The sequence below is a fragment of the Mastomys coucha genome, unplaced genomic scaffold (genome assembly GCF_008632895.1).
Source record: "Mastomys coucha isolate ucsf_1 unplaced genomic scaffold, UCSF_Mcou_1 pScaffold21, whole genome shotgun sequence".
Lineage (NCBI taxonomy): Eukaryota > Metazoa > Chordata > Mammalia > Rodentia > Muridae > Mastomys > Mastomys coucha.
In genome coordinates this window covers 55,699,443-55,707,903 of record NW_022196904.1, presented here as the reverse complement: position 1 = coordinate 55,707,903, position 8,461 = coordinate 55,699,443, and the positions used below count along the sequence as shown (strand labels likewise).

The 8,461-nt window shown below is 44.0% G+C and overlaps 1 protein-coding gene across 10 annotated transcripts in view; it reads left to right on the top strand.

Moving 5' to 3' along the window:
- Positions 1-8,461, top strand: part of Tjp1 (tight junction protein 1) — a 358,112-nt gene that overhangs the window by 105,496 nt on the left and 244,155 nt on the right. The window contains exon 1 of one of the 10 annotated variants that reach the window (XM_031386904.1): positions 2,381-2,460. The exons of the other annotated variants lie outside the window; for them this stretch is intronic. The gene's annotated coding sequence lies outside the window, so the exon portion shown is untranslated. Of the gene's footprint in view, positions 1-2,380; positions 2,461-8,461 lie in introns of those variants that run through there. 10 annotated transcript variants of the gene reach the window in all.

Genomic DNA, 8,461 nt, shown 5'->3' with positions numbered 1-8,461 from the left:
CTGTTGTGTCAATGTTTTCTAAGGTGTCTTCTGCCCCTGAGATTCTCTCTTCTATCTCTAGCATTCTGATAGTTATGGCTCCTGATTTCTTTCCTAGGTTTTATATTTCCAGGGTTGTCTCTCTTTCTGATTTCTTTATTATTTCTATTTCCATTTTTTTGCTCATTTCCTTCACCTGTTTGATTGTGTTTTCCTGTAGTTCTTTAAGGGATTTTTGTGTTTCCTCTTTAAGAGCTTCTAGCCCTTTACCTGTGTTCTCCTGTATTTCTTTGAGGGTGCTATTTATGTCTTTCTTAAGGTCCTGTATCATCATCATGATAAGTGATTTTAGATCTGAATCTTGTGTTTCCAGTGTGATGGTGTGTCCAGGACTTGCTATGGTGGGAGAATTGGGTTCTGATGATGGCAAGTGACCTTGGTTTGTGTTGTTTATTTTCTTATGCTTGCCCCCCACCATCTGGTTAACTCTAGTGCTACCTGCCCTTGCTAAATCTGACTGGAGCCTGTCCTTCCTGTGATCTTGATTTTGTAAGAACTCCACAGAGTCAAGCTGTCTCTGTGATCCTGTGATTCTGGAATCCTGGGATCCTGTGCTTGTTAGATCACCTGGAAGTGTGGCTTTCTCTGTGAGTTGTGGGACTGGCTGCAGAGCTTGTGCCCAAGGTCTGCTCAGAACACTAACCCAGACAGACTGGAAGGAACCGGAGTCACTAGGCTGGTGGAGTTCCTAAGTGCCTGGTCCTGCTGGTCCCAGTTACTCCCAGTTTTGGGACAGATGTTGGTTCCTGCTTACCTCTGATCCTGGGTGTGTCAGAGCACCTGGGAGTGGAGCTTCCTCTGGGTGTTATGGGACTGGCTCCAGATCTTGTGACCAAGGTCTCTGATCCTGGGTGTGTCAGCTGGCCTGGGAGTGGAGCTTCCTCTGGGTGTTGTGGGACTGGCTGCAGAGCTTGTGCCCTAAGTCTGCTCTGGACCCCAGCCCAGACAGACCGGAAGGAACCCAAGTCACTGGGCTGGCGGAGTTCCTGTGTGCCTGGTCCCGCTGGTCCCAGTTACTCCCAGTGTTGGGACAGATGTTGGTTCCTGCTCACCTCTGGTCCCGGGTGTGTCAGAGTGCCTCGGATTGGAGCTTCCTCTGGCTGTTGTGGGCGCTACTCTGTTCTTGCTTGAACAAATTAACACACTATCTGGTGGCTGGTATGTAGTTATTGATTTTGTAAATGCTTTTTTTTTTCCAAGACAGGGTTTCTCTGTGTAGCCCTGGATGTCCTGGAACTCACTTTATAGACCAGGCTGGCCTTGAACTCAGAAATCCACCTGCCTCTGCCTCCCAAGTGCTGGGATTAAAGGCATGTGCCACCACTGCCTGGCTTGTAAATGCTTTTTAATACATCCTTGTTAATAAAGCCCACTACAGGGGCTGGAGAGATGGCTCAGCAATTAAAATTACTGACTGCTCTTCCAGGGATCCTGAGTTCAATTCCCAGCAACCACATGGTGGCTCACTACTATCTGTAATGGGATCTGATGTCCTCTTCTGGTGTGTCTGAAGACAGCTACAGTGTACTCATATACATTAAATAAATAAATCTTAACACACACACACACACACACACACACACACACACACTACAAGTGGTTTGCTTGCAGCTGGTAAAGCCAACAAGATGCTCTCAATAACCTGTATCAGGTCTCTATTCCCATGTCAAAATTTAGTCCACAAGAAACTTCACTATATTTCCCTTTCATGCCACAGCAACCTGGCCCATCATTTAAATGACATTATGCTTGTTAGATTCAGTGAATGAGAAGCAGCAGCTGATCAGCCTGCACTTCTTGGTGAGATACTTGGCAGATCAAAGGGTGGTAAATAAATATATATTTTTTTAAATTCAGGGGTCTTCTAGCCCAGTGAAATTTCTGTGGTGACTGTTGGGTAGACATTATTATATCTTCAAAGATGAAGCTTGTGTGTTACATATATGACTCTTTCTATAGCCAAAGAGATAAAATGCCTACTGAGCGTGGCTTCTGAAAGCAGGTACCTGCTCATAGAGGTATGCTGTTCCATACCATTTACCAACTAATGCAAAAAGCTGTTAGTTTTGAGTGGGGATGAGAACAGGAGACGACTCTGCAACATCTCCAATATCTGCCAAGGATGTAGCTCTACCACTTAGAACATACAATGCGGCCCACGAAACCATGCTGGAAAGCTTCTGAGGCAGATAGGAATACTATTTGGAGCTTTTGGCAAGTTCCAAAAGGTGAGCTCAAATTCTGGAGCAGTGTCTGCTGCGTTCTGCCGATAGCTGTTCTCTTTGTTTTTGTTTGAGGAGGAGGAGACTCTTGGAGATTTCTGTTGTGTACCATAGTAACAATAGAACACTGTTGGTAGCTACCCTGTGACCTGAGCTATGTATCCTCAGTTGAATGTAGGTTGACCACAAAGTCATGAAGGTGAGTGTACACAGCAGCACTCTATCACTAAGTGGGTGTGGTGTCTGGAAAATTAAGCCTGACTGTGTAAGGAGGACCCGAATGCTGTGGTCCCCACTCCTACTGCCCTAACTCTTCTTCCAGCCATAATTATGACTGCATAAGAAGTCTCTTGTACTTGGAAGATGGGAAGAGAAGACTTAGGTCTGATTATGGAGTGAAACTGCCCGCAGTTTCAGGAACTGGGGTTCTCTCAGAGGAGGGGATAAAGGACCTGAAATAGAGGGTTCGAAATGCAAAGAGAAATCATGAAGCCAAGTTGCGTCCCAATCAAGGCTTCACTTTACTTAGAATAAGCCAGGGTTTGTATAGTCACAGGAGAAACCGAAACCAAATCTCTAGATTACATGATATTTGCATACTGCAAAAAAGGTTCAGGTGCCAAGGTCCCCAGGTTCAGAAGATCTTCAGGTGGTGGGCGTACTCAGGCGGTGGGCATGCTTAGGCAACTTTTTTAAAGATGAACTGACAGTCTGCATCTGTCCCAGCTCCCCAGGTGTTAGCCTCCAAGCAGAGACTGCCAGAAGTCCAATGACTGAGGGGAAGGGGGAGGTAACAATGGAGAGTCATTCTTGATCTATAGTTACAATCATAAGAGGACACCTATGGTACTCCATCCCCTTTCTGGGACATCTCCATAGAACTGTGTATAGGAAAACTCTCACTGAGCAGCAAGCTGAGCAAGGCACCTGCTTGCTCCCTTTTCTTGGAAGAAGTGATCAGATACATACTGATTCATGGCCTGTGACCAGTGGTTTAGTTGGATGAGACTCATGTGGAATGTGATTAGAAAATTGGTGACCTTGTTACATGTTGGAGCATCTTCTGGGTATATGCCCAGGAGTGGTATAGCTGGGTCCTCAGGTAGTACTATGTCCAATTTCCTGAGGAACCACCAAACTGATTTCCAGAGGGGTTATACCAGCTTGCAATACCACCAGCAATGAAGAAGTGTTCCTCTTTCTCCACAACGTTGCCAGCATCTGCTGTCACCTGAGTTTTTTATCCTAGCCATTCTGACTGGTGTGAGGTGGAATCTTAGGGTTGTTTTGATTTGCATTTCCCTGATGACTAAGGATGTTGAACATTTCATTTAGGTGCTTCTCAGCCATTTGGTGTTCATCAGTTGAGAATTCTTTGTTTAGCTCTGTACCCCATTTTTTAATAGGGTATTTGGTTCTCTGGAGTCTAACGTCTTGAGTTCTTTGTATATATTGGATATTAGCCCTCTATCAGATATAGGATTGGTAAAGATCTTTTCCCAATCTGTTGGTTGCCGTTTTGTCCTATTGACAGTGTCCTTTGCCTTACAGAAGCTTTGCAATTTTATGAGGTCCCATTTGTCAATTCTTGATCTTAGAGCATAAGCTATTGGTGTTCTGTTCAGAAATTTTCCCCTATGCCCATGTGCTCAAGGCTCTTCCTCACTTTCTTTTCTATTAGTTACAGTGTATCTGGTTTTATGTGGAGGTCCTTGATCCACTTGGACTTGAGCTTTGTACAAGGAGATAGGAATGGATCAATTTGCATTCTTCTACATGCTAACTGCCAGTTGAGCCAACACCATTTGTTGAAAATGCTGTCTTTTTTTTCACTGGATGGTTTTAGCTCCTTTGTCAAAGATCAAGTGACCATAGGTGTGTGGGTTCATTTCTGGGTCTTCAATTCTGTTTCATTGATCCACCTGCCTGTCACTCTACCAATACCATGCAGTTTTTATCACAATTGTTCTGTAGTACAGCTTAAGGTCAGGGATGGTGATTCTACCAGAAGTTCTTTTATTTATTTATTTATTTATTTATTTATTTATTTATTTTCAAGACAGAGTTTCTCTGTATAGCCCTGGCAGTCCTGGAACTCACTCTGTAGACCAGGCTGGTGTCGAACTCAGAGATCCACCTGCCTCTGCCTCCCAAGTGCTGGGATTAAAGGCGTGTGCCACCACTGCCCCACCAGTGAGAATAGTTGAGAATAGTTTTCACTATCGTAGGTTTTTTGTTATTCCAGGTGAATTTGCAAATTGCTCTTTTCAACTCTGTGAAGAATTGAGTTGGAATTTTGATGGGGATTGCATTGAATCTATAGATTGCTTTTGGCAAGATGGCCATTTTTACTATATTAATCCTGCCAACTCATGAGCATGGGAGATCTTTCCATCTTCTGAGATCTTCTTCGATTTCTTTCTTCAGAGACTTGAAGTTCTTGTCATACATATCTTTCACTAGATCATAAACTCAGGTCACAGCAGATGCTGATGAGGTTGTGGAGAGAGAGGAATACTCCTTCATTGCTGGTGGAAATCACTCTGGAAATCAGTTTGGCGGTTCCTCAGGAAATTGGACATAGTACTATCTGAGGATCCAGCTATACCACTCCTGGACATATACCCAGAAGATGCTTCAACATGTAATAAGGACACATGCTCCACTATGTTCATAGCAGCCTTATTTATAGTAGCCATAAGCTGGAAACAATCCAGATGTCCCTCAACAGAGGAATGGATACAGAAAATGTGGTGCATTTACACAATGGAGTACTACTTAGTGATTAAAAATAATGAATTTATGAAATTCTTAGGGAAATGGATGGATCTGGAGAATATCATCCTGAGTGAGGTAACCCAATCACAAAAGAACACACATGGTATGCACTCACTGATAAGTGAATATTAGCCCAGAATCTCGGAATACCCAGGATACAATCCACAAACCACAAGAAACTCAAGAAAGAAGGAAGACCAAAGTATGGATATTTTGATCCTTCTTAGAAGGGGGAACAAAATACACATGGAAGGAGTTTCAGAGACTGAACTCTGCTCTCTATGGAGCAGAGACTGAAGGAAGGACAATCCAGAGACTGCTCCACCTGGGAATCCTTCCCATATTCAATCACCAAACCCAGACACTATTGTGGATGCCAGGAAGTGCTGGCTGACAGGAGCCTGATATAGCTGTCTCCTGAGAGGCTCTACCAGTGCCTGACTAAGACAGAAGTAGAGGCTCACAGCCATCCATTGGACTGAGCACAGGGTCTCCAATGAAGGAGCTAGAGAAAGGACCCAAGGAGCTGAAGAGGTTTACAGCCCCTGAGGAGAAACAACAATATGAACTAACTAGTGCCTTCAGAGCTCCCAAGGACTAAACCACCAATCAAAGAGTACACATGGTGGGACTCATGGCTCCAGCTGCATATATAACAGAGGATGGCCTTGTCGGTCATCAATGGGAGGAGAGGCCCTTGGTCCTATGAAGGCTCTATGCCCCACTATAGGGGAATGCCAGAGCCAGGAAGCAGGAGAGGGTGGGTTGGTGAGCAGGGGGTGGGGAGGACAGGGTTTTTTTTTTTTTTTTTTTTTTTGGAGGGAAAACCAGGAAAGGGGATATAATTTGAAATTAAAGAAAATATCTAATTAAAAAAAGAAAAAGAAAAAAATGGTGACAAGAAGGTATTTGTGACCTGATAAATGATCACCAAATAATGAAAAGCAAAGGGGGACTTTTAATACCAAGTGTCTAAGGTGCCACCTTCTGTGGAAATAAGTCAGTCTTTTTTTCCCAATCATTGTGGTCATTGCCTGGTGAGCAGCTGAACAAAGTAGCTGTATAGCCAGGAACAGAGAGAGGCTCAGCATTGTCTTAGTTAGGGTTTCATTGCTGTGAGCAGACACCATGACCAAGGCACTCTTATAAAGACAACGTTTAATTTGGGCTGGCTTACAGGTTCAGAGGGCCAGTCTATTTTCATCAAGGCAGGAGCATGGCAGCATCCAGGCAGGCATGGTGCAGGAGGAACTGAGAGTTCTACATCTTCATCTGAAGGCCTCTAGGAGAAGACTGGCTTTCAGGCAGCTAGGACAGGGGTGTTAAAGCCCACACCCACAAGGACACACTTCCTCCAACAAAGCCACACCTCCTAATAGTGCCACTCCCAGGCCAAGCATATTCAAACCATCACAAACAGGTACTTCCACAAACATGTACAACCACGGCTATCGTGGCTTCAGCTATTGCCAATTGCCCAATCTTTCTGCAGCAACGACTACTGACCCCTGATGTAAGCCACTCCCTGGGATAATCACCCAGCTACTTGGAGGCAGGTAAATTATATCGAGTCTCTTCCACAGTGGAGAAATGATGCTCTGTTCTGAGTGGCATGGGTAATTAGTTTGAACATGGATTTACCTCCCTGTGCATAGCGCTCCTTCCAAATCTAATACGTAGACTTACAAAAGACCTCCTCCAGTGCTAGCATGGCTTCTGAGCAGGAAACTCACTCTCCAGAAAATGGAACCTAGCAATGAGCCCACTGAGTTTATCATGTTCTCCATGACTTGGTCAAATGCCACAAACTGATGACTTACTGATCTATTTTTCCTAGTTCTAGAGGCTGGCAAGTCTGAGGTCAACTCATTGGCAGATTGGGGTTTGGCGAGAGCCCACTGGTGGTTCATAATCTGGTGGTGGAAGGAGAAAGCAGCCTTTTATGTCACCAGTCTGTGCTGGGAAAGTTTTAACTCCCCCAAAGTTCCAATACCCAATACCATCACCAGTAAAGGGCATCAATATATACATTTTGAGGGACATGCATCTAGACTGTAACACCTACCATGCTGAAACAGCTATCATGACAGAATGTTGAAAGGACCTTTTGAATGTTATAATACCAGCTATGTGGGGATGCCTTGCACAGCTGGTCAAGGTTCTCCACAAAGTTACCAATGTTCTGGACTAGCTTTCAGCAAAGCTTGCCATCTTCCAGAATCAGGATTTGTAGATCCAAGAATTGTGGAAAGGAAATGAGAGAGCACCATTCACTGGAAACCCCAGTGCCTCCGTGGCAAAAGAATTATTGCTCTCTGTCCCTGTGAACATGTGTTCTGTTGTCCTAGAGGCCTTAGAGCCAAAGGGAAAAATGCTTTGATCAGGAGACACAAAATGGCTCCATTGAGCTGGAAAAACAGGCACTTTGGACTCCTCACCCCTTGGAATCAACAAAGAAAGGAGTTACTGTGCTGGGTGGGGGTGGTGGATCCTGACTCCCAGCTCACACTGGGGATCGCTGATGCTGATTACAATGGAAGTGAGGAAGAGACTGTCTGAAATGAAGACATCCCTCATGGCATCTCATAGTGATGCTGTATTCTGTGCTTCAAGACAATGGAAAACTCAATCTTTGCTAAGGAAAGGCTACTAATGGTCCAGACCCTTTAGGAATAAAGGTGTGGGCCTTCTACCAAAGGAAGAACCACATCCCAGAGGGCTCGTTTGTGTACTGTTGGGCTCAGTCACTTACACATTGTTCCTAATTATGATGTTTTCTTGGCAGATTGTCCCCTTCATCTTTGTATAATGCCTTTGTTTCTTCTGTAACAACTTTGTTCCTGAAACTTTCTTTCTTTCTTTCTTTCTTTCTTTCTTTCTTTCTTTCTTTCTTTCTTTCTTTCTTTCTTTTTTTTGGTTTTTCGAGACAGGGTTTCTCTGTGTAGGACTGGCTGTCCTGGAACTCATTCTGTAGACCAGGCTGGCCTCGAACTCAGAAATCTGCCTGCCTCTGTCTCCCAAGTACTGGGATTAAAGGCATGCGCCACCACTGCCCTGCGAAAGTTTCTTATATCTGGTGTTTTTACACAGTTATTCCAGCTCTTTTATTACTATGTGCATGAAAAGTGACTTTCTATCCCTCCTCTTTTAACTCATATGTATCTTTCAAATGTGCCTTCTGGTAACAGGTTGGGAAGAAAGGATGGAAGTCAGACATGTCAAAATGCCATATAACTCATCATTCTTACCAAGACTCCACAGGGTTTTGTTGCTGTTGCTATTATTGTATTAATTTGGTTTTTGTTTTTTTGGGATTTTTGGTGTTTTGTTTTGTTTTGTTGTTTTTTGAACAAACCTCCTTGGAGTATTGCAAACCTTTGGAGGATCTCTGGAGTTTGGCCTTTTTTTTTTTTTTTTTTTTT